The sequence below is a fragment of the Stenella coeruleoalba genome (genome assembly GCF_951394435.1).
Source record: "Stenella coeruleoalba genome assembly, chromosome: 6".
Classification (NCBI taxonomy): Eukaryota; Metazoa; Chordata; class Mammalia; order Artiodactyla; family Delphinidae; genus Stenella; species Stenella coeruleoalba.
In genome coordinates this window covers 117,976,785-118,003,030 of record NC_137151.1, presented here as the reverse complement: position 1 = coordinate 118,003,030, position 26,246 = coordinate 117,976,785, and the positions used below count along the sequence as shown (strand labels likewise).

Genomic DNA, 26,246 nt, shown 5'->3' with positions numbered 1-26,246 from the left:
TGTCTACGGACGGGGCCACGCGGGATTCAGCACCACGGCCTCCAGTACATTAATATGTCAACGAGTGTGTGGCTGACACACCGGCTTTTCTACCTCCCTAATTACCTGGAAGCTTCCATGTTATTTTTCTGACTCCTTGCCATGAAGACACAAGTACAGACGGTATTAGAACTCAGAGGTTTCTGCAGCCTGGAGAAGCTTGTATGTGCCCCCAAAGGCGTCCAGTGCCTTCTGTTAAAGAAGGCTCAAAGGATCTCCTCAAATAGGTGATCTGACTGCCAAATCACCACAATGACTTTCATGATGATTTTTTAGCAGAAAATGATTTTTTTTTTTTTTGCGGTATGTGGGCCTCTCACCGTTGTGGCCTCTCCCGTTGCGGAGCACAGGCTCCGGACGCACAGGCTCAGCGGCCATGGCTCACGGGCCCAGCCGCTCTGCGGCACGTGGGATCCTCCCAGACCAGGGCACGAACCCGCGTCCCCTGCATCGGCAGGTGGACTCCAACCACTGCGCCACCAGGGAAGCCCCAGAAAATGATTTTAAGGACTGAACTCTATTGTCTGCATTTATCCCTGTTGAATCAGCAAGACCTACAAGTCTTGGTATTAGCCGCTTCTCATAACATTTTATTACACTGAATTATTATTATCATTATTATTAAGTACACTGAATTAACCATGGGATATGACCTAAGCATTTCCTATATACTTTGTCAACATAAAATTTAATTGATAAAAGTGTTCCTTTTAGAAGTGTCCCATTTTTTTCTAATTCTGTTTTGTAGTAAGGATACAGTTTCATTACTCCATTATTAAGTCTGATTTGCGGATTCTCCAGAAAGGAAGAGTTCAGGCTTTTGATTTCCTACCACCAGTAGCAGGAAGATGGACTGACCATCACTCATACAGCAATGCCCTTGCTCTTAAGCATGGACCACACAGCTCTCTCCATGGCCTGGCCCCTAAATGCCCCCTCCAGCTTCATCATGCCCCTTCCATCACCCTCTGACTCCTACTTTGTGCTCCCTGGTTACCAGACCCAGATTCCTTCATGCCTCTGTGCCTTTGTTTATGCTGTTCCCTTCCCCAGACTGCCGTTCCCTACCTTCTTTGCCAAGACTCCTCCGACTCATTCTTTGTGACTCTGTGTAGACACTACTTCCTCCAGCAACTGTTCCCTGGTCGCCCCAGGTGGGCCCTTTTGTACCTGGGGGCACCCACCCCATCTATGTTAGCACTTGCCTCTCCATGCTGAAATTGACCATGTCTCTGTCTCCTCTGCTTTGCGCAGGGTGAGGTCGTCACTTGTTGCCAATGACTTAGAGTCATCTGTCACCCAGTGCAGCGCGCTCGTAAGTGGTGGCTTCAGAGGGTGGTCACCAGCTGAGCTGGCATGGGAGCATTGACTTCTTCTAATAAACTGAGTTAATAATAGATCAAAGCCGCACAATGAAAAGATAATTAAAAAACGTGCTGCTTCTGATCCCTTGCATTTCTGGGTCTAAGTCTTTCTTAGGAGTCTAACCCAGCTAGAAAATGTTATATTCAGTAAATACAGTGAAACACATAAAATATTCTTTTTCATTTTTTTCTTTCTTTTCCTTTTTTTTTTTTAAATTTCAAGGCTGTGTACTGTTCTCTTGCCAAAGTCAAAAGAGCTGAGAAGGGTAAAGCATGTGTGAGTGGGTGTGCATGTCCCATGAGTTTCTGGCCATTTTTGTTTTAAGATGGCATAATTTCATGGTTGTTGAAAAAGCTGTCAACTAAATACTCCGCTGTAGGGTATCTCAAATTTTCACGTGCCAACCGAACACCTGGGGCTCTTAATTAAGAATGCAGATTCTGACTCAGTAGATCTGGCAAGGGTCCTGCTGTTGTGCATTTGTGACAAGCTCTTAAGGGACGTCCGTGCTACCAGTCCATGGACCACATTTAGAGCACGAGGCAGTAGCATTCAGATGGTGTCTCAGCATTTTCATCTGGTGAGACTTTTAAAGCAAAATCGTTTCCTTCTGTTTCAAAATGCTCCAGTAAAAAAGCGACACAGATGATCTGATCATAAGCAACCTGAACAGACCTCACATTGTTGTCTTTCTGGGCTTGCGCAGGACATTTTGGAGTCTAGGCAAGCAAGCTCCCGGCGCAGAAACAAGTCATCCAGCATCCTGATGACCTTCAGCCCTTTCTCCTGGTGCTCGGGTTTAGAGTGAAAGGAGGCACATCTCACCATTCTCTCTAGTAAAATTTTACTAAGACGTAGCTGTTCATTTTGTGGCATTCCCGAAACCAATTTATTGGCTCCCATTTCCATGGGGTGAGGATTAGAATATTCTTGTAGGAGAATATCCTTGTATCCAGATGTTAGGAAACCTTTCCCATTTGTTCCGGAAAACCCCTGTGTATTAGTTTCCTAGGGCCACCGTAACAAAGTACCATACACTTGGTGGCTCCACACAACAGAAGTTTATTCTCTCACGGTTCTGGAAGCCAGAAGTCGAAGTCAAGGTGTTGGTAGAGCCATGACGCCATGCTCCCTGGGAAGCCTTCAGGGGACGATACTTCTTTGCCTCTTCGAACTTCTGGTGACTCTTGGAATTCCTTGGCTTCTGGCCGCATCACTGCAGTCTCTGCTTCCATCTTCACGTGGCCTTACTCCCTGTGTGTCTCTTATGAGGACACCAGTCATCGGATTTAGGATACACCCTGAATCCAGGATGTCCTTAGATCATTACTACATTCATATATCTTATTTGGAAATACATTTCCAAATAAGATCACATTCACAGATGTTGGGGGTTGGGATTTGGACATATCTTTTGGGGAGATACTGTTTGATCCACTGTACCCTGAATCCATTGTGGAATCAGGATGTGAAGGTTGGCGCAAGAGAATAATACATACAAACACCCTATTCTGTGCAGAGCAGAGTGGGAGGTGCATCCTCCCAACGCCCGCCTCCGTGTATTGGAGGAGGGGGGTGGGAAGATGCCAACGCCATTGTTCCATCCCTCCAAGTAACTGTAATGATAATTAAAGAAACAGTAATGAACAGGTATTAGCTTTTTATATGTGGCAGAGCCTGTGCAAAGAACTTTTTTAAAGTTTTCATTTAATCTTTGCAACTATGAGATACCTGTCATTTAATGCTATTACAGATGGATTCCTTCATTTGTAAGCTTTCTTTCAGATAATGGCCTCTATTTATTTATTTCTTCCTCTTTTTCCTACCCACTGATCGAGCTACCTAGCTGTCCAGACAGCAGTCTACTGATCTGCTCAGTTATTTTTACGCCATCTCATTCCAGAAAGCATGAAGGCATTTTTCAAGAATATGGGTTATTAGTGCCTGTAAGTCTTGATTTGTCATTCACTAATTACTTAGATAATAATAAGATTTAGAAGCCAATGCTGATTGATGTGAAGGTAAAGTATTTCTAAGGCAGTTGGAAAAGATCATTCAATTGATTGAAAATTCACTGTCTACACAGCTTTTCAGTTGCTGTCTGATCGCACAAAGCATGATGTATTATTCTCCTTGCATAAAGTAAGTTTCATATTTCACCACCTGCCTCCCTGGCCAATTAGGTACAGGGAACAAGATGATGGAAGTAAAAGACTCTTAATTGTACCATTCCTCTAAAGTCTCCTGAAGATGTAAATATATTGTTCACCTGTTTGCCACTAGAGAGGAGGGAATTTGTCCTCATCTTTCAAAACAATGGCTAGTTAATAAATGAGTTAACAAGCAGAAAATACATGGAGGGCAAGGTGTTTAGTGCCTTCTAGGATGCTTCACCGTGCCTTAATATACTGAACCTCAGTTGGCCCTGAGCCATCCCTCAGGATTTAGCTGTTTTCTTTTAGGCTTCATTTCAGGATCTAGAATCAGTTAAAATCAGATTTTCCTAGAAATCAATATCATTGCGTAGATAGGATTCCAAGATTCTAATTGTGAGCACGGAAAGGAATATGCAGTCTCTTTACTGTTGGACAATGAGAGCTAAACCAGAATCAAATGATTCGAAACGTCTGCTTTTAAAGATGAGAATATGTATCTTGTGCCGTATTACTGCTATTGGAATATTCCATCGCCAAAAAAAAAAATTCTATGTCGGATTTTCGAATTATTTTGGTCCTAACACGTGAACTTGAATTTATGTGTAGGTAGTAGATCCTTTAGCAAAATAATGGACAATAGCTTATTTCTTTAGGTTCTTCCTTACTTATCCAATCTACACAGATTCCATCGCCTGAAAAAGAGAGCATGCATTGTATAGTGTCCTGCTTTAGAGTAAACTGGGCTCTATCTGCCTGGAGCACATCTGGGCTCCACCTCTCGCCAACTCTGTGGTTTGGGGCAAAGTACTTCCACCCTCTGTGCCTCAGTTATTTTATCCTTCAAATGGGGTTATTTGGAGTCTCCAGGTTGTAGAGTGGATGGGATGGTGAAATAAGAAAATACATGTGAGATGGTAAGCACAGACGTGCCCTAAAGCAGCTCTGTCCAATAGGAATGTAATATGAACCACATTGGTAATTTTAAATTCTGATCGACTCATTAAAAAGTGAAAATAGACAGGTGAAAATAATTTTAATAATATATTTTATTTAACCCAGTATATTCAAAATATTTTTTATTTCAACATGTGATCAAAATTATTAACGTCATATATTACTTTACCTATCTCTGGCCACCAACACTAATGATTCTGATTCACTTGGTCTGAGGTACAGCCCTGGTCTGGGTGTGTGTGCAGCGCTCCCAGCTGATTCTAATGTGCATACCAAGAATCAGACTAGTGTCTGAAGAAAATCACTTTCCCATACCCACAAAATAGATGATGCTATTGGCTGTAACAACTTAACAATGTTATTGATAATAATTGAATATGGTGCTGCTGATGAAATGTGTTGTAAAATATAAAATGCCACAAGGAGGGAAGAGCTTTTCGTTATTAATAATTATGTCAAACTAGGGAGGGAAGGCAGTCCTCAATGGAATCACCTTCTGAAGATATACTAAGAACCTAGGCAGTCTTTCCTTTGATTCCACTGACTCCTGCCTTTTCTTGCATTTTTCTTTTTTTTTTCTGAAGATGACGTTTACTAAGCACTATCTTGGTGGCAGGCTGTAGGGATAATGGGAAAAGCATGTTTTTAGAAGTAGTGTTCACTAGAGGCAAGTGTCAGCTCCATCTGTTTCTTAGTCTGGGTCTTGGTTTCCTTATCTGTAAATGGGATGATTGAGACATACAAGGCTGGGCTTTTTTTTTCTTAGAATGCACGCAGCTGGGCTTTTGTAAGGACTGATATAAATGATGGACATAAAGTATGTAGCTCAGGCTCTGGCCTCCCTCCCAGGCACTCTGCTGGGCCCTGGACATGCGTGTGGTTCTGGGTGACTCAGGGAACCAGCAATCCTTGTAGCAGTTTAAGTCACTAGCGGCATTTGAACAATTATAATAGCTGGCGAGCGCACACGTCCCAGAGCCCACACTCCTGGGCCCTCCTCTCTCACACATTGACATAGGAACCCTTTTTTCCCTTTCCATAGATGATATCTCAAGAGATTTGTTCTAATCTAGCAAATGGACTGTTTCCTTCTGTCCTGAGGGGAGAGATTGGGTTTAGCATGGCTGAATTGGTTATTCAGCTTTTAACAGCCGGAAGGAAGCCCTTCGTTGCTGATTGAATCTCCCCTTGGGAGTGCGGGAAGCTGTTTGAGTGAAGTGTGCCCAGATCAGATTGGAGTCCAGGCTAAAGGAAGTGTCCCCATCTCCGTGGCTTATGGAAATTGCTTCCTGTTATTCTAAAACTGAGATAAATGAAACAATCGCATGTTACAACATTGTGGGCTTTCTTGCACAAATTTATTTCAAAGCTTGTTGACCATTAAAAAAAAAAATTCACCCAGGACATAACCATCCTGTGGGTCCTGGTGACTCCATGACTGGTTTACCACAAGTTGTGTTTACTGTTTGGGAACTCTGTCAGAGCAGTGCACGTGGTTCTGTGGTGCCGGAGACATTTGTGTCTGTGCCTCTTTTTATTTTCCTGAAGAAATTCAGGTTTATAGAGAGTTGGGGACCCACCTCAAACCTTGCACCCATGATATTTGCAGCTGGCATGGGTGGATGGCCTCCTTAGCCAGGTGGGATGTGCAATGCTTCTTGTGGGTTATCTCATTTCATCCCACCCCCATGAGTTAAGCACTAATATTATTCCGATTTTATGGGTCACTTCTCCCAGGTTCCATATCTAGGAAGCAACAGAGACAAGATAAAAACCTAAGAATTTCAGCAGGGCATTTCTGAGTGAGCACTGCCTATATTGGGTTTATGTAAGTTGGAAGTTCACTGTGATAATTAACAATTTACTGAGTTCAAAGCAACAGGGGAGATTTCATAAGACAGTTCATGATTAACTCCTAATGAGTGATACAGTCAATAATTGCTCTATGAGTTCAGACTAATTTGAGTCTAATGTATTTTTAAAAATCACATAAAACATATAGTTGGCGACTCACAGCTTCATAACACTCTATGTTTCCTACCGTGAAGTCAATGCTTAGTCTATTCTTAGTTGTATCATGAGCATATGCTGCTCACGTTAAACATTTCTTGGAAACATTTACATTTGCAGTGCTGTTTTGTCAGGTTAATTAAAGCTGTCCCACAGCAGTATATGCAGAGGCCATTCAGAGGAAATTTAGTTGAAAGGTTTCTGTAACATAAGCTGAACCAAATAAGTGAGTGACAGCGGCAGAAGATGCGAATTCATTCATTCATTCATACAGATTGAGTCCCACTCATTTGGTAACATTGCTTCAGCAGAGGAAGTGGAAGTATAAATTAGACAGCTACTCAGGGAATTCAGAGTCTTGTAGAAAAGAGAAATAAGCCAGTTAAGGTAGAATTTCTTGAACAGGGAGGTAACAAGCCTAATAAGAAATATCAGTCTGATACAGGAGAGCATCTCGCTGTTGTGATGCAAGGGTGGGCAATGTTTTTAGCAATTGCTGAGTCATCGGTCTGGGAAGAGTTCCTTGGTTTGTAAAATCCAGCATATTAGTCCGGACAACTTTCGTAACCAGTGGCCTTGAAACCCAGGTAGTTTAACACAATGAGCCTTTGTTTCTTGTGTCGGCAAAAAGTCCAATATGGATGGTCCACGAGGGGCTCTTCTCCAGGGTCTAGGATCTCAGCTCTTGCCATCTGGTCACTGTGCCCACCACACCCAGAGGCCTTGGCTTCCTTCCCTGGATCCTTTGTATCTGGTTGACAGACAGAGGAAGAGAGACCCTGTGCATCCTCCTAAAGGTGACCTGCATCAGCACCATGACCACACCTTGCTGCAGGGGGCTGGTGGCAGCCCTCTAGCAGAGTACTCAGGTCCAAGAGGGGACCCGTATGTTGCTAGGCACCAGAGTCTCTCCCACACCTAGATTTTTTTTTTTGGGGGGGATAGAAATCTACCATCTCTGCAGCATGTACCCCTGCATCCTTTCATGATGACAGGAAAAACTCTTAGCCCTAAAGAGGTTCAACTCCGTTAATGTATCTGATGAATAAGGTTTATCCTCCCTGCCTGTCAGACCTGCAGTTTGACCACGGAGGTAACCTCCCTCTTCATTGGTTTCCTTGGTGCCAAGAGACTGGATAACATCTCTGCTACAACTGCAAGGAACTAAAGCATCCAGTCCCCGAGAGATGGCGTTTCCGCCAGTCCCTTATTGAAGGTTGCCCGGAAGCTGTCCTGTGTTCCAGACTGCATGGCAAGTGGAAATCAGTTTTGCTGGCCTGAATCCTCCCAGAGTGCTCTGTACCTGGTTTTGCCCACTCTGAGCATCAGTCTTGACTCTCATTGTCAGGTAGAGGGCTCCCTGGACAGATGTATAACAGTACCGAGAGCGTTCTTTTCCTGTGGAGTCTATTAAGATAACAGGGATCTGATGAAAATGACTGAGCCCTCAGTCTGTGAAGAGAACGACACACATCTCCCTGCCTGCTTATAGTCAAGCACGAGAGACGATGCAGAGCAGCTTCTCATCTCACCTTCGTTTCTCTGCCCTGAGGATAAGGTGAGAGCTCTGAACTAGTTCTGGGAGGAACCATCTCTGTTTAGGTCTCACCTTCCTCCTTACTTGGAGGCCCACGTGGTTCTTTCTCTTAATCAGCTTCTTGTTTTAAAACCCTGATGACTGAGTCTTGGGCTCTATATTCGTTTCCTATTGCTGCCACAACCTTAACCAATTAAAATAACACATTTATTCTAGTACAGTTCTGTAGGGCTGGAATGGTACTCAGCTAAAATCAAGGTGTCAGCATGGCTACATCCCTTTCTGGAGGATCCAGGAGAGAACCCATTTCCTTGTCTTCTCCAGTTTCTAGAGGCTGCCTGCATGCCTTTGTGTGTGTCCCTTCCTCCATCTTTCAGGCCAGCAATGGCTGATCAAGTCTTTCCCATGGTGCTTCACTCTGATGTGCTTCTGTCTTCCTGTTCCATGTAAAAGGACCCTTATGATGACATTGGGCTCACCTGGATAATCCAGGATAATCTTCCTCTTTTAAAGTCAGATGATTAGCAACCTGTGAATCCAGGACCTGTGAATATGTTACACTACATGGTAGAGGAGAGTTAACATATGGAATTAAAGGTTCCCGAGAATAAGATGTGGACGTCTTTGGGAGGCCTTTATCCTGCCTGCCACTGGCTCTGCAAACCCCTTTGCTTGTGGTCTTAGACCAGCAGTTTGAGCTAAGAGGAGGCATCTGAAGCTGCTGATAGAGAGTCCAGTGTCTAATAGCAGAAAGTCTGGGATTTCTCGCTTCATATCACCATCTTTGTGACCTTGGGCAAACTCTATCTTCCCTATGCCTCTCTTCCTTGAATTATCAGTTGGACATGATAATAGGACTGCCCCCATAGAAGCATTGTGGTTTTAAATTTTTAAAATTTAAAAATTTTGCATTGCATTTAGGCCATCGTTAGAGCTGATAGACGAGCTGTTAGTAATTACTGAATCATGATTGTTGATCGCCCAGGGCAGGGCTGTGTCCTGTGCAGCTAGCTTCTGCATACACCTGCGTTGGCTTTTGCATTCCCTGGGTGACGACAAAGTTGTTTCTCAAGTTTCTTACAGGGGAGCATGAGAACCCTTTTAGAAGTAGAAACTCTGTTTATATTTGTCACCCCGATCTGACACTAGGTATTGATGCTTTTTCACCCCATGTCCAGTATCCTGTGTTCCCACCAGGGCCGAGATCCCTTTTCCATCCTCCCCAGGTTTCTGCATGGGGGGGAAACCCTTGTCAATCAACTTCACCAACTGCTTGGTTGTGTAAAACACAGACTATCTCTTAGGTAACAGACCACGTGAGGGTTTGTTCAGTAGGAACAGATTAGCTGTATTTTGAGACGTGTGGATAGTGCAGTGGGTCTATTTGACGGATCAGAGGGCTGTCTAGCTGCTAGACCTTATTCTGTGATGTCAGGCTTCCCTGAGCATCTGGCTTGCCAAGGAGCAGGTAAGTGCAGGGAAGGGTTTCCACCGTGGAACCTTTTGTTGCTGATCATCCCTGGCAGAGAGGACCCAGCTCTGCCTCTGATTTTAATAGTTGTCCATCGCCAAAGCAGGCCTGGGGTGGATTTGATCTGAGCACCAGGGCTTTTAGTGGACTAACTCATCCTGGGGAGTTAAAGGATCTTGCACCCACCTCTTTATGAGTGGGCACAGAGAGAGATTTCTCTAAATTCTATAGAAGTAGCTGATGGAAGAGGAGGAGTCTGGCTGTGTGTGTGTGCGCGCATGTGTGTGTGCATGTGTGTGTGTGTGTGTGAATGTGTGTCTTTAAATATTATTGTTGCCTGTGTCAGAAGCACACAGAAGGAGGCAGTGATTTTTTTTTTTTTTTTACCTGAGTTGCATTGTTGTTATATGTGAGAAGGCTTGTTTTTATTCTTTGGGAAAAAATGCACTGGATCATTAGGGAGGCTTCATTTCCTTTGTAGTTTTCTAATTCCTTTTACACAAAATGTTGTCTGATGTGATAAAAAATAACCTATTTTAACTCGTAAACTAGCACATATAAATATTTTATTAAGCTGTTAACATATACGATCTTACTATAAACTATTACAATCCTATTGAAACTGAGTTTGGAGCATAAAATAATTATAATAGTATGATGTTCTAGTTTTACAATATAAGAAGAAAAACTTCTGTAGAAGAAAGGAGGGGATTATACACCTTCAAATGCAGAAGAGATCAATGAAGTCTTTTCCCCCTGTCATTTTATACTCTTTCAGCTTGATCCTTTTGGGCAATGAGAGGATATCTTGACCAAGAAGCAGGGCTTCTAGAAAGGAGCCCCAAATTTTAAGCTTTGATCAAATGTTGTGCCTTTTCGTGTCACTTCCGCTCTGACTGACTTTTCACTCGCAGTTGGACAGTCACGTTCAGAGTGCCATTCTAAAATGGGATTTAAATTTTACATGAATGTGCTTACGACAGGTTTCTAACCAAACGAACTCTCTCACTTCTCTGAATTTTTTATATATATATTTCTTTTCACGTATTTAGTTTAACATTCATGGAATCCCACAGTAAGTTATGCTATTAGTGCCCTGCCTTCGGGTACTGAATTTCCTGCCTCGAAATGGTCGTGCCAAAGCCGGCGGGTGCAAATCTGCTCGCGTAATGTGGTTAATATAAACCACATCTGCGGCCTAATGTGTGAGAAGGTAGGGAATAAAGTAGGAGCCCGTTCTGTGTTTCTACCCGCCCTCTCCCCAACCTCATCTGCTCCCTTACTCCTCTGAATTAAAATTTTCTTCTCTTATAGGCACATATTTTAAGAATTCCTCACCTGGCTTCTAACTTACTGGTTTTATAGGGCAAGATTTGGGGAGTGGGTGGCTGGGGGCTGGAGAGAAGAAGGCTGATCTTTTAAACTGTGCCCATGGTTAAAAGGTGATGCGGAAAAGCGTTGAGTCCTGAGCATCCCCCAGCATCCGCCAACTTCCCCAGTGCGGCCACGGTGCCCTGGGCAGGAACCAGTCCTCTTGCTGTTTGCTCTGGCAGAAGGAGAGAAAGTTTGCATTTCAGAATGATCCAGATAGATCGCAGGTTCCATCTACCTTACAGCAAAGGTTTTGCTTACTGAAAGCGAATCTTCTGAGGAATTCCCATTGCTTCCCTTTTCTGTAGATTCAGACCATCGCGGTTTCAACGCAAGGCACATTTTCTTCAGTAAGAATAGAAAGGAGAGCTTTAGGCTTGTTAGATTAAGAAAAGAAAGAGGAATTTATAAATGTTATTTATAGGAGAAAATGTGTTTAGAACGTGCTTCTACAGAATGGCTTGAAAGAGCCTAAGTGGCCATAACAATTAGTTGGAATCTATTCCTAATTATGCTTCCCTCTTGAAGATGCCATTTTCTTTTTTCAGGAGAACTGTATTTGATGGTGCCAAGTAAATGAATCCTTTTAGGAAGAAAAGCTAGGGTTCATATACTATGTGATTCTCATGCTTCAGTTGGAGATAATTGGCAAAGAAAGAAAGTTAGTGACTTCTAATTAAAGACGTATATTTCCCTTATAACTGCCAAGACGACCTGAGACAGTTATGTTAGCAATGATTTCCCAAGTTAATATGCTTGGAATTTTAGTCAAAATGTTCTAGACCCTGTTTTATGTCTCCTCTTACTTTCTTCAATGTATTCAGAACTCAGTATTGCCATTTGTGATGGAGAACATTGGACAGAGGACATTTGTTGCTTCTGTGATGATTTCCCACCAAGTCAAACTTCCTCAACTTGAAGTTTTCAGTAAGGCACTTGTATACCAGCAAAAGTGCAGTTTCACACATAAGGTCAACAGAACTTTGTTTTCCTAAACACTTCATGTATTTCTATATTGGAAGTTCCTTAAAGGCTACATTTTATCTTGTAGCAGTGGTAGACTTCAAACGTGGCTGTTTTTGTAGAAAGGTTGTTTTTTTTTTTTTTTTTTTTAATCAAACACGAAGTGATTTTAACAAGCTATTTTCACAGCTGAGTTCCCAGTGCTGGAGGTTTATGGTGTGTTTCATATGTTCTTACTTTGCTTTCCATTTTTGACTTGTTTATTTTTCATGACACATCTGAATGCCTTCTTGTAAGCAGGACCCTCTTCTTGAGATCCAACTGTGGGGTTATTAGTACAAAGGCACATTACAGGGATCCTTAGTGAGGGGTTAAGAGACACAGTTCAGAAATTATTTTCTTTTCTGACCAAACATATGCATGATGTTTTTCCTCCCATGGAGCTATAACCCAGACTTGAATTTCTGAAAGATTCATGTACTTAGGACTCCAGGGCTTTTGATAGTACCCGTCTGATCCTCTTCAGAGAGCCTCACATCATTATCTTCCAGTTGAACCACGGGGTGGAAAAGATAATTCTAAAGCTTAAGTCAAGAACTATAATGCAGTCCTGAGTCAGATGTGTAATTGTCAAGCTCTCTTCTTTATGTCATGTGGTCAACTTCTAGTGAAATTACCCCATGACGTGGACCTTAAGTGGGTGAAACTGAGATGTCTTTATTGATATGTTAAGGGAAAATGGCTGAGTGAAGAGTCTTTCTTTTGAGTGAAGGTTCCAAACTGTCTTCACTCCATTTAGCAGGGATATTGCCTCCAAAACCAATTATTTAGACTAATGCTGACACTGTCCAGAGAGTGCCATTCTCTTTTACTTGATAAAATGAGCATATAAGGGAATATATCAGCAAATGCTAACATTGTGATCTCCTTTCCTAATTCAAATCAATCACCGTTTTTTCTTTTTTCCCCAAAGCAAAAGAAGGAAAAGCATGATATTTCCTTAGATTCAGCTTCTAAATGAGTATCTGCTTAAACTTGTAAGAGTAATTCTAATACAAATATGGCTACTTTGCTTATAGACAATTAAACCATTTTGCTTATAGACAAAATTATAGACTTTGCTTATAGGCATTGCTCTATTACTTATATGACTCTTCTCTAACATCGTTTGATGTGCTTACAGATTACCCCTGTAAAAGTCATATATAAGATAAAGCTCATATAATTTACTTTCTCTTACATTGGACTTATGCAAAGATGTCTTCTTCTTCACCTCAAAACTTGGAAATCAAATTGGGTAGAACCAAATAGATCAGAAAAATCCTATAATTATTACACATTTAAGGGTGAGCGGTAACTTTATGGCTACAACTGAAAGATATTTTATGACTATGCCCATATCCAGAAGAAACACTTTTCAGTAAAGGACTTACGAGTCTATTTGAATTGGGCAAATGTTGGGTGCAGCATGATTGGGGTGTACAGCGTGTGATGTACTGACAGATTCTAATGTCTATAATGAGCATCTTCGTATGAATCGTTTCTGATATGAAAAGAAATTTGCTTATCAATGCAAGGAAAACCATTGGTATGTTAATTTTATGCAAGCATGTCTTTACTTTCTAATTCATGCCTCCCGATAATGGAATTATAATTGGATTTCTGAAGGAACATGCATAGCAAGCAATTTAAAAGGAATTCGTTAATCAGAAATTACTCCAAATTTGTGCAATGAAAAATGAAGACATATAACCTTTGTCCAAAAATGCAAAATGGGAAATTTTCCCTAAATGCTCTAATTTGAGGGAGGATTACCTACCACAACATAGATACCTCAGTGATGCTTTGAATTTTGCCATTAGAGAATTGAAGGTTTCATCTCTTTGTGTTAAGCATTTTTCTCTCACCTTGGCCTTGAGATGCAGAAATCTAAGATAGAGGTAATATACCAAATCATGAATATCTGTATCTTTCCAAGTATTTTCCATTTTTCTGTCTCTAATAGGGGAAACCAGAGTCTTTCTGGATTTGTATGATTTAGGGATTAGGGAAGGACACAGAAGAGTAGCTTTCCTGTCCTTTGAAGTGGGAAATGAGAGGTAATCACAGCTCTGAGACTCACTGGCTGTGTGGCTTTGGCATGTGACTTAATTCCTCAGTCATTATTGCCTTCATCTGTAGGATGCTACTATCATTAGGGTGTGGTGGGGATTTTATCAAATAATACATGTAACATAACATGGACAGCATAGCACCTGGTCCGTAATAAATGGTGACCTGACATTTTTTTTTAAAAAAAACAGTACTTTAAAAAATTTGAAGCAAAAAGGTGCCTTTTTTTCCCATAATACCAATAAATAATAATAATGTGAGTAAAGAAAATAATAGCAACTTACACTTATTAGCCATACCGGGCTCTTTGCTAAGGATGTACGTACACCATTTTATTTCATACTTACAACAATCTTATGAAACAGGTACAATTAAACAATCTCAAATGATAAGCAGAACACGTGCTTCCTGTGAGCAGGTAATGAGTGCCTGGAAGATGAGAAAACTTCAAGAGTGATAGCTCTTGAATTTTTTCAAGCTTGGTAACTAATTGGACCAAAGATAAGCCCAAGGTTTACTATTTGAGAAGGAACTAATATTTACTGAATTTCATACATTTCAATTAATTTGAAATGCTTATGCCAGCCTTGGAAAACGTAATGTTATAGATGCAGTAGCTAAGGCTGAGAGAGGCTGAATGCTTGGCTGATAGACACACAGCTAGTAACTGATAGACAGTGACCTGCATCTAGGACCCACTGACCTGGACCCATGTGCTTTTCTTAGGCCGTGCTGAGGTACCACTCACAGAAACAAACAAACCAGGATCACAGACTTCGGTTTGGAGATAAATCCAGTTAGAGTCTGTTTCTGTCATAGATTTGAGGAACCATTATAGTGGGATTGGCAAGATGGCAGTTGGATCAGCTCTGAGAGATGTGGATTTAGGGACCATTTCCAGATCAGTGATCCAAATGGCTGGAGGCGTAGCCAACAATCACTGCAAGACTTAGAGGAAAATCTCTCTCACTCTCCATTTCTTTCTGCATGTGTGTGTGTGTGTGTGTGTGTGTGTGTGTGTGTGCGTGAGCGCATATTTTAGGGTTTCTCAACTTTGGCACAGGAGACATTTTGGCCTGGATCATTCGTTGCTGGGAGGGCCTGTGCACTATAGGATGTTTAACAGCATCCCTGGCCTCTACACGTTAGATACCAGTATCATACTAGACCACCACCACCCAATGTCATGACAACCAAAAATGTCTCCAGACATTGCCAACTGTCCCCTGATGGAGGGGGCAGAATTGCTCTGGGTTGAGATTCACTGCAATGTGTGTGTGTGTGTGTGTGTGTGTGTGTGTGTGTGTGTGTATGAATGAATATTTGTAGATGTTGAGGGGATATACACATACATTTACATAAATGCGTGCACACATGTATGAATTATTGGGGAGAGGGGTGGATAGATTGTGTTAATAGCCTTGATCTCCAGTTCTTCATACCATCTTATGTCCATGCCCTCTGCCATGTAATTTTATACAGTTTCTCTCACTAAAGAGACAGAGTATATGATCCTTTTAGTCTGGCTCCTCTGTGTGACTTGCTTAGGTCAACACTGTGACATGGAATTGACGATTGTAAGTTCAGCCCCTCAGCCTCGAGAGGCCATACCTCTCCCTTTGCTCTCCTACACTGTTGCCAGCATCATGAGAAGGCCATGACCATGGACCTAGAGATTGTCATACTGAGTGAAGTAAGTCAAGGCAGAGCAAGAGAAATATCATATGATATCGCTTATAAGCAGAATCTAGAAAGAAATGATACAAATGAACTTATTTACAAAACAAGAATAGACTCACAGACTTAAAGAACAAACTTACGGTTACCAGGGGGAAAGGGTGGGCGGGGAGGGAGAGTTAGGGAGTGTGAGATTGACATGTACACACTCTGCTATATTAAAAATGGATAACCATCAAGGACCTACTGTGTAACACAGGGAACTCTGTTCAATATTATGTAACAACCTAAATGGGAGAAGAATTTGAAAAAGAATAAAAAGGAAAAATGAGAAGGCCATGACCAGACTAGCCCAGTGGTCCCATGAGGAGGAGGAGAAACAAGACAAAAAACAGTCAAGGTCCGCTAGTCAAGCCAGCCTGGAGCAGAGGCCCCAGCCAGAGCACAGGCACATGCACAAGTTTCACAGACCCACAGACCCCTAGCTAAACCCCAATCAGCAGACGCATGCGAAGTAAATAGTGCTTTTTACAGTCCACTGGTGCTTCTTACATTTTTGTTACACAGCAAAAATGAAGTGATGTAGAAGGAGGGAAAAGAAAGACTAGAAAAGCAGAGGGAGTAACAGGATTTAGAAAGAACCAGAGGAGAGAGAGTATCACAAACTGTGAGAAGGGGGCTGATAATGAGAAGCAGACCTGTTACTTGGGCATCATTCTTAACTTTGATGGAGAACAGTTGTAGTGGGACCAAGCGCTGGGACTGGAGCAAAAGTCAGGTCATAAGAGAGTGAACACATGGTGAAGAACTTTAAACAGGATTTGGAGACTGTTCTCTCCCAGAGCTTGGCAAGGAAAAAAAAAAATGGTTCAGAAAGATACACAAAGAGCTATTCCTAAGAAACGGTGTCATGAGCAGTGTACTGTACTTTTATTTTATGCAAGGATATTTTCAGGTATGAGTCTGAGTGATTTGGTTTTCTGGGCATCTCCAGGAGCCCTGTTGGGACCCATGTGAGCTCTAGGTACATAAGCAGAAGGCAAGTGTGACCTCAGGAGCCCCCAGGCAGCACTGGGAAAAGAAAGAAGATGCCGAACGCTTACTTGATTGACAGCGCCCTTGGGTCTTGCCCATCTCAGCCCCTAGTCATTTAGTTGAAGGAGAGATTGGATACAGTGCCGCTCAGCTCGGACCATGGTCAAGGTGCCACCCTCCCTCTGGAACCAGAGAGAAGGCATGTGGGACTCTTCAAGGCAACTCTTCACCTGAACCCACGGTGGCTGTCTTTCTTTTTAACTAGTTTCACCTCATCACTGTTCCCTTTGTTTTCTCTTTTTCAGCTGGTTAGTTAGTTGAATTGTCTAAGCCTCTCTCACACTTTTCCCTTATTTCAGACCAGATACTCTCTGTGCTGTGCTGTCTGGCTTCCTTACTAGACTGTACATCTCTTAAGCCATGGTTCTATGTTTTTCCATCTTGTACTATCAGCTTGCAGTGGAGACCCTTTGATGACTAGGCACTAAATAAATGCATAAATATTAAGACATGAGCTTGAGAATTGTAAACCCATCCTTGAAACAAGTAGGAAACAACTTACTGGTAACCTTGTCAGATCGATCTCTCTGTGAAGCAGCAGACACTCGTAACGACAAGAGATCAGTATATGCCGGGGTAGTTGGCATTAGCTTCAAGCAGGTTGGATGTGCGTGGAGCTTCCAAGGCTAGATATGATTTAGCTGCACGTGCAGTGGGGCATTATGCATCTTTAGTGTTTGTTTGTACCAGGTTCATGAAGGACAAAGCAAGTCAGCAGACCCTTGCCACTCACACGTGCCAATAAAAATCCAAAAGGATTCCAGCCAGAAGGTTACCATTGCCAGTCACGGTGAATATCAAGGCTGATGTGCAGGTTGTCTGACTAATGTGACCATCTGATAAATTTTGGAGAGTTGGTTGATACTTCCTGAAAATGTAAGCACTCATCAGCTTTTTTTTTTTGCGGTACGCGGGCCTCTCACTGTTGTGGCCTCTCTCCCGTTGTGGATGGAGCACAGGCTCCGGACGCGCAGGCTCAGCGGCCATGGCTCACGGGCCCAGCCGCTCCGCGGCATGTGGGATCTTCCCGGACCGGGGCACGGGTCCCCTGCATCGGCAGGCGGACTCTCAACCACTGCGCCACCGGGGAAGTCCAGCTTATTTTTTTTAAACCACAGGGAGCTTCTGTGATTCTTACTTTGAGTAGATTCTCTTTTACTTATTCATGGCAGTCTAAACACCCGACTGTTTTTAAAGGCAATTGCATGTCCTTTTTGCCTGTAAACATGTATATGGATTTTAGTGCACGTGTTTTTAGAATATAATTTAATTCTTATATTCTGGAATAAAAAACTATATTTTATCCCTAACGAGTCATATCATGTTAATTGTGTATAATTGGGAATATGCTTATTTTTGTATTATAAGATGTGTAGTAAAACTCAACGTAGAAGAGAACTAGCTCTTTGGAAAGTCTTGCACAGGGCTTTCTTTTGTGTAAAACGTACATGGGAGAAACTGTAGCAGATAATAGAGAGAATGGGTAAAGGATACAGAGATGAAGGCATACCAACCAGTTATCAGAGCTTTCAAACCGGGGACACAGTAGAGGGGCCTTAGCAAGAGGGTTTGACATTAATGGATGTTACCAGCTCTCTCTTTTACTCCCATCACTACCCTGATTCCTTGAAAGGTCAAAGCTATTTGGCAGTAACACACTGCCTGGCACGTAGTACATGCTCGATAAATTTTTGTATGGGTGAATCATGTAATGAATGCATGCTTGAGTGAATGAATGATGACAACCCATTAACCTACTTTTCTCCCATTTCTTGCCTGTTCCATTTCAGCACTAGTTTACCAAAATACAGCACTGGGGCACTCATTAGGATTAATTGCAGAAAAAAAAAAAAAAAGCACTAAATATTGGGTTGGCCAAAAATTTTGTCTGGGTTTTCCACAACATGTTATGGAAAAACCAGAACGAACTTTTTGGCCAACCCAATGTTTTGTTTTGTTTTTTTTGTTTTTTTTTTGGCGGTATGCGGGCCTCTCACTGTTGTGGCCTCTCCCTTTGTGGAGCACAGACTCCGGACGCGCAGGCTCAGCGGCCATGGCTCACAGGCCCAGCCGCGCCGCAGCATGTGGGATCCTCCTGGACCGGGGCACGAACCTGTGTCCCCTGCATCGGCAGGCGGACTCTCAACCACTGTGCCACCAGGGAAGCCCAACCCAATGTTTTAAGTGGAAAAGGATTTAATACACGGGCTGAAGTACTTAAAAACTACTGCAAGTGTTGGAGGAGTGGAATTCAGGAGGGCCCTTGCACTGTTGAGTTCAAGAACACTGGTCTAGGATGGAAGGTGGAAGCTATAAGCCACTGACACTATAATTGCCTCTTGACAACAACCCACCTCCCATGAGGTGGAGATAGAGAGACACAGCCAAAGCAGCTGGGCCATGGTCTGCACCTTTCTTCCAGGTGTCATGAGAGGGTAGAGAGTGCCAGGACCTAATTCTCATCGGTGCCTGATTCAGTGCCTTGAATGTATTCAATAAAAAGTTGGCTAAAACGAATGTAATTAATCTGTTGTTGAACAGATCCCTGGTTTCTCTTACTTGAATGTGTTTTTATAGATCCTGTTCTTTCTGAGTTGATTAACTAATTTCATTAGACATAAAATAACAAGGAGGAATCCATTACCAGCAGGCTGATATTCGGGGGTTCTGATTGGGGGCCACGTGGGAAAATTGTTTGGGGTCATTGTCTTTATTTTAGGGCGATTTGAACTGAAGGGTCTGGATTGAGTTTAAGCTTTGCATGGTAATTACAGTTGAGATCAGATTTAACTGGGATAAATTAAATGACCTTTGACCAGGAAATAGCAGGAGCTGCTCACGTATGTTGCATATTTGGGGTGCAAAACTGTTTCAACCAAATGCGTCTTCTCCTTACCTAGAGAACCACAGGCCACAACCTCGATTTTCACCTCCTGCTCTCATTTATTTCTTTCTACTTTCTGCCCCTATTTATCCACCATGGAGTGCTTTACTGCAGTCCACACAGAAATATACCTTTTAGTTGCTGATAACAGACATTTTCCAGCTGACAAAACAGAAATCTCCACCGTGGTCTCAAACCTATCTTGCTTTTCTTTAGAAACAAAAGCTCCTTTCCTAGACAGATTACTGCGAATTGGCTCTCTAGGATTTCAAGTATTAAGTGCATCATATTTGAGAATTAATTATGTATTCCATATATGTTTAACATTACTGTTCTTAATTAATATGCCTCCTAGCATTTCACAGGTTTCATAAAATACAATCTGCCAGAAGAGTTCCCTCCTGTAAAGCGTTGGGAAAGCCTTTATGTTTTTACTTAATGAGCGTGACAATAAGAATTGCTCACTCAAGGGAAATGCCAGAGTCTAGGGATCAAGGTTATTCCAATGCCTTGATGATTACCTTTTCTTTCTAAAGGAGCTCAGTCTTTTCAAAGTTGACACAACTAAAATCTTAGTAGAGATTAACCCATAGGGTTTAAGTGATTGAGAGGAGATACCAAAATACATTTTATCCAGTGCCTTTCGAAGTGTAAAAATAAGCCAGTGCTTTTGGTCCATCTTTAAATATGTAGAGCTTTACTGGTATCAGCTAAGTAAGGGCTGCAGGCAAAAAGCCAGTGGAAGAGCCATTGATGACCAGCTATGGCTACTGATGGAATAAAAAAGAATGAAAAACTAGGAAATCTTTTCTCTCTTTCCTTCACTCCTTTATTTTACTTTTCAATGTCGTACAAGTATGAAAACCAAGGCTCTTTTTCCTGTCTGTCTTCTGTATGCCAATTTGAAGTTAGAATTAAGATGTCAAATGAACTTTCAAGAGGAAAGATTGAGTCTCCTGGGAAAATTATGGGAGTCGCCAGCGCCAACAATTCTTTGATCCTAAAGGCAAAAGAATTTATTTTGGTGGTTCTAACATTATAAGCTACCATATGGCTTATAAATATAAACAGAAGAGAACTTGGACAAAGATAAATTCCTGAAAAGACAAGAACGAAGTCTTAGGCAGTAATCATGGGAAATAGTGAACTGTCTTTTGGTAATTACTCAGGAGGGCGGAAGCACAGGGCTCCAGTGTATTTGTTGCCCCTCTGTTTTTTGTTTTTTTTTTCTTTTGTAGTTTACGATAATAGAACACAATTGGAATTAAGAGCTTAGCGTGATTTTAAAAACTACGGTCAAATTCCTATTTATTCAACTACTGACACTATGTGTATTTAGGCTCCATTTCAGCTCCGTGCTTCCAAGTTTCTTTCTCTAATGATGGAAAGTTGAGAAGGAGAGTGTGTTTCTTATCATTCAGGGCCTCTCATTTCTCCTAGGAGGATGTACTCTGTCCACGTCTTCATTTCATCACTAATACTCTGTTGTCGTATTTCCTTACATTCCTGTACTCAGCTTACTAGGGAGAATTCCTTGTGGGCAGAGCATTGCCTCTTTCCGCATTGTATCCTCAGGGCCTGGCATATAGTAGTTGCTCAAGAAACATTTCAAAATGAAGGCATGTATTAGAGAAAAAAAATCCTTGCTGACAGACCCACCCACCTGTTCCATTAAGCATCTTTATAACCTTCAGAATGGATGACGTTTAGAAACTCCCAGAACTGTTTGCAAGAAGCTGTTAGTGAGAGGAGCTCAGTTCTGTCTTTTTGGACTTAGTTCCCGCTCTTGGCTGTTCTTGCGGACCTCCCGGAAGGAAAGGACCCCTCAGCAGCTTCTACTCTGGGGTTTCTGCACAGAGCGAGATTAGACCGATGGCCTCAGAATTCTGCAGCTCTCTTCCATGGGGCAGGCCTTGACTTTGCCCTGTGCTTCCAGGAGGCTGGCAAGTAAACTGCTACAAAGCAGACGGCTGGCTGGCTTTGAGGCTGGGAATATCTGAGACCCAAATCCCGACCCTCCCCTTGGCTGTGAGACCACGGCCATGCTCCTAGCCTCCCTGAGTCTGCCTTCTGTGGCTGCACAGCTATTCTCAATGATATTTTTAAAACTTAAATACAAAGTGAAGACTTGGCTTCTGAATGTATCTTCAGGGTCAATGTTGAAGGTCATGACAAATTGAGAATCAAGGTGTAAAGGACAAAACTCTGTGTTCACTTTCTTTAGTCTTCGCTCAGCTAGGACATCCTGATGGTTTTTGTGTGTGTGTGTGTGTGTGTGTGTGTGTGTGTACGCTTTAAGGAGAAAGGGAAACTTGAGAGGTAGTATACTTGGTTGCCCAAAGGTGACTGTTTCTGAGGAATGTTTTATTGATGCATGAGGTACATACTGAAAAGCATGGAAATGGGATATGTACAGTCAGATGTATTTTTACGAAGTGAACGCACTGATGCAGCCGGCCTGGGATCAAGAAATGGACCATCACAACCTTCACACTCCTTGTCACCTCCAGTCACTACCTCCCAAGGATGGGCGCTGTCCTGATTTCCAACAGCGTAGACTGAGGTGTTCCTGTTTTTGAACTACGCTTACATAGAACCACACAGCAAGTGCTCTTTCCTGTCTGGTTTCTTTCACTTAGCATCATGTCCTTAACAGCGACTCTTAAAATTCTGGTGGGTTCCACGGCACCTGATCTGAAGAATGCAGGCATTCTCTAGATCGTGATAGACTTCTTTTTTTTGGTATCAAATATTTGGTGTCATAACTAGATTTTTCTCATGGGGGGAAACACCTCGTGTAATTTGATGAGCAGTTATGCAGTGAATTTGATCAACGTTGAGTGTAATGTGATGCCTTAAACTGTGAAACCTTAAATACATCAGCTGTCGTCTTCGCTTAATCTGGTAATACTTCTAGTTATTTGAAAAGCTAAAATTCAGTAAACATTCTGACAGCGCTTTGTGGTTGGAAATTTCGTGGTAGTCACTGGCTGCCCTTTCAGTGTGTGTTTGTGTATGTGAGCGCATGTGTAAGGGTGGTGAGATGGAAAGGATATCGATTGTGTGGATACGTATGCTCTGCCAGTATGAGGTCTGCTACCCTGAAAGGTGGTATTTCTGTTTAAAAGAGGAAACTTGGGCTTCCCTGGTGGCGCAGTGGTTGAGAGTCCGCCTGCCGATGCAGGGGACACGGGTTCGCACCCCAATCTGGGAAGATCCCACGTGCTGCAGGGCGGCTGGGCCCGTGAGCCATGGCCGCTGAGCCTGAGCGTCCGGAGGCTGTGCCCCGCAACAGGAGAGGCCATGACAGTGAGAGGCCCACGTACCGCAAAGAGAGGAAACTCTACAAATGTTATGTATGAATCACCGTCTCTGTCTGGCCGCTCACAGCAGGAGACTTTAATTGGCGTCTTTAGCTAGTGTGTCTTCTTTAGCTGTTACCTGGACTTCTGTCTCACTCCCAGTAAGGCCTTAAGTTTTTTACAAAAGTGAAATCTGACTTTCAAATCCTGGATTAGCATTTATGTCATTTAAATTCTCTCTGTTTTACTTTTACAAAACCTCTCAAAGTAATAGAAACTTCAGCTTATAGAAAATACAAATAAGAAATCATCCAAAATGAATCATCTTTTAAAAATAAAGATGTGTTGGTTTTTCATGTTCACTATATTTTTGAATAGGTCCAGAATTTAAACATAATTAAGCAGCTCACAAAAGTGTGTGGATTGTAGAGTCTATAAAATATTGACTCTTATTTTTAATGTTGTTGGTCTGAATAAAATTGTATGATTTTTTTAAATAAAAGGCAGTTTATCCCTAAATCGATTTTTCTAAGTTTTAATCAGTTTTGAAGGTCCCCTCGTGCACCTAATAATTTCAAATTTGCCCGATTCATAGTATCATAAGGATTAACAGGACTTGGGATAATGCAGATCCACTGGAATTAAAATGAATTTTGGGGTGTGACGCAACATGCATCTACCTGGCTAACTGAAGGAGAAAGGAGCTTGCTTGATTGGTGGAATTTGCTTTTCCATTTATGTCACCGGTTCCTCGTGTCATCAAGATACCGCAAATCCACATTTTTAAAGCAGTGTTTCTTCATGGGTATCTTCTAACTACAACTCGGCTAATGTTTCCACAATAGTCACATCATCCTAGAGCTTTTAAATGTCCCAGAACCTGAATGGCTGGCTGCTTGTCCAGTCAGCTCTCTCTTAGTTGAATTCAATCTAACACACCTTTATTAAACACCGCTTCAAAGCACAAGGTGTGGGGCTGGTGGCAAGAATGTACAGATGAATGAGACAGCTTTCCTGACTTTAAAGACTTATGCCCTCGTTGAGATCAGAGAAATCTAGAATCAAGCCCCAAGATCTTTCATAAACTTCCTGAAGGACTGGGGAAGTCACATCCAAATTGTGTGATTAAGTTTCCCTCATTTGCATAAAGACAGTACTTGTTTGTTTTTCACAAGGATGTAGAGTGTGAGGCTGAGAGACCTGTGGATGCAATAGGATTATGTGGTGTTCCTAAGCCCTGTGTTTCGTGAAAATAATCACAATAACATAGATGCAATCATGAGAGTTTATCCACAGAGAACATTTGGTACATTATTTTATTCCATTTTACTAGTTAGGGAGCTTTGTCTTAAGTTCTTTAAAGAGAGAGGTATTCAGAATGCAGAAAATAGAAGGAAAGAGCAAAATGGAAGAAGAAAACATCTTTTTAAAAAGAGGTGACTTGATTTCCTACTGGCATGAACCATCTCCTTTGAACTGCTAAGGAAAATAAAGCATTATTTTTCTTGGGCCACGTCCTAAGAGGGAAATGAACTGCTTGCTAGCTGTGAATTATGCAGCTTTAATGCACTAGAGAGAAAATGTGCTTTTCTCAAGTGACTTGAGAGTCACTGCCCCGCATTTCACCTAATGTACGATGCTATATTAGAGTTTGCCGCAAAGCCCCCACCTTGCCCTTTGTTCTTGAAACGTTTGCCATCTCTGCTCTGAATTTGGTGAACCCCTTTTTTTTTAATGATTAAAAAACAAATGTGATGGTTGAGAATCGGTCGCCTTAGCCTCACTTCACAGTCTGAGTCTCAACATTTGTTATTAATCAAGAACATAATTATGTTTGCAGCAAGGAAAATAAATCATTTATCCTGGCAGGCCAGGATGAGACAGTCCCAGCTCAGGTGGTTGTAAACCTACCAGCTGAGTCAAGTCATTATCCTCAGCTCAATCATTTTAGGTTAACCTGGAGGCAATACGGAGAGCTGTCATCACCATTACCAGTTAGAAAGAAAAGGTTTTATTTTTTCCCACTTATTGGCATGATGAACAGTGAAAATATCCCATAGAGGTATGCCAAGAGAATATTTCCACTTTGTATGCAATGATGGCCATGTGGGCACTGAATAAATAATAATGATGAGTAACACAGGAGGTGGCCAACAGCAGGAAGACGAGCATTCTTTGGCTTCAGGTCTGACCTTGTGCCCTGTTAACCCCCAGATAGCCAGTGGCATGACCAGGGAAGCCAGATAACCTCACTGTGTGTAGGTCTCGTTTAGACCTTGCATGGAGCAACCACAGTAATAAACACTGGGTCTGCGTCAGCCAGCAGAATGTAAATATTTCAAGGGTCCGATTGGCTGTGAGCTGTTTTAAGAGCCTTCTGTTTATGATCATTCACTGTAGTAAATGTTTCCTATTATGCAGACAGCATGTAGTAGGATACTGAACTTCACTGTCTGGCTAAGGGAACACAAGAATGTAAAAATCTGGCAGTCTTGCATTCCTTGGCTACTTCTTCAATATTCAGCCAACCTTTCACTCACATCTTTCTGCCATGAGTGTTGCTCCCATGGCAGGTCCCATGTGGTGCTGGCTTTTTTGAGCTAATGCACATGACCTAGAGTGTTGCAATCTGAATTACCTCTGACTGCTTGCTTGGGTTTTTAAACAGTGGTTGTACTTGAAATAAACATGTTAGCTCTGAACAGATAACCTTCAGGTCCCAATAGCTTCCCTGGGTCAATTTCACTTTCATTGGACCAAGAGATCTTTCCATAGCAGAATCATTTCTGATAATCGCCAAGGGATGATAACCCCCCCCCCATATTTTGATTGCTTAGCCAGAGAGATGGTTCTGAATCAATCAAATTTGTTTGCTAGTATCATGCTTTACACTTGTATTTTAAATAATAAACCTTTTGTTCTTCATTTTAATTTTGATTGCCTCGAGTTCTTTGCCTTCATACTAGTGTTTATGTGAACCTTGATTCACCTTTTGGGCAGAGGCTCTGAGACTCCTTTTCCTTACCTATCTTAACATTCTATTTGCTGGTAACATTGGATCTCATTTTTCTTAACATAGCATAGGCGGTGATGAATTGCAGCATAGCAAAGTAACCTTCTATGACCTTGCACTCTTGGTCTGGGTATGGTGGTCACTCCATCACTTGGTCAAATGCATATTGGACAAATAAATGATTGATTGGATGGGGCCCATGTTGTCAGAAAATTGGAAAATTGGATTACGGAAGGGAATGGGTTCTCTGAACCGCAGGGCAGAGATTGTACCTATGGGACCACATTTCCTCCCAGG

At 42.1% G+C, this 26,246-nt stretch overlaps 1 protein-coding gene and 1 long non-coding RNA gene across 5 annotated transcripts in view; one reads left to right on the top strand and one right to left on the bottom strand.

Annotated features, from left to right (window-relative positions):
• Positions 1 to 26,246, top strand: part of PID1 (phosphotyrosine interaction domain containing 1) — a 271,889-nt gene that overhangs the window by 189,118 nt on the left and 56,525 nt on the right. The window lies entirely within an intron of this gene.
• LOC307187608 lies at positions 7,463 to 15,699 on the bottom strand. The gene is made up of 2 exons (XR_013828663.1): positions 13,225 to 15,699; positions 7,463 to 12,894 (listed from the first exon to the last, which is right to left on the bottom strand). It is a non-coding gene; the product is annotated as an uncharacterized lncRNA (long non-coding RNA).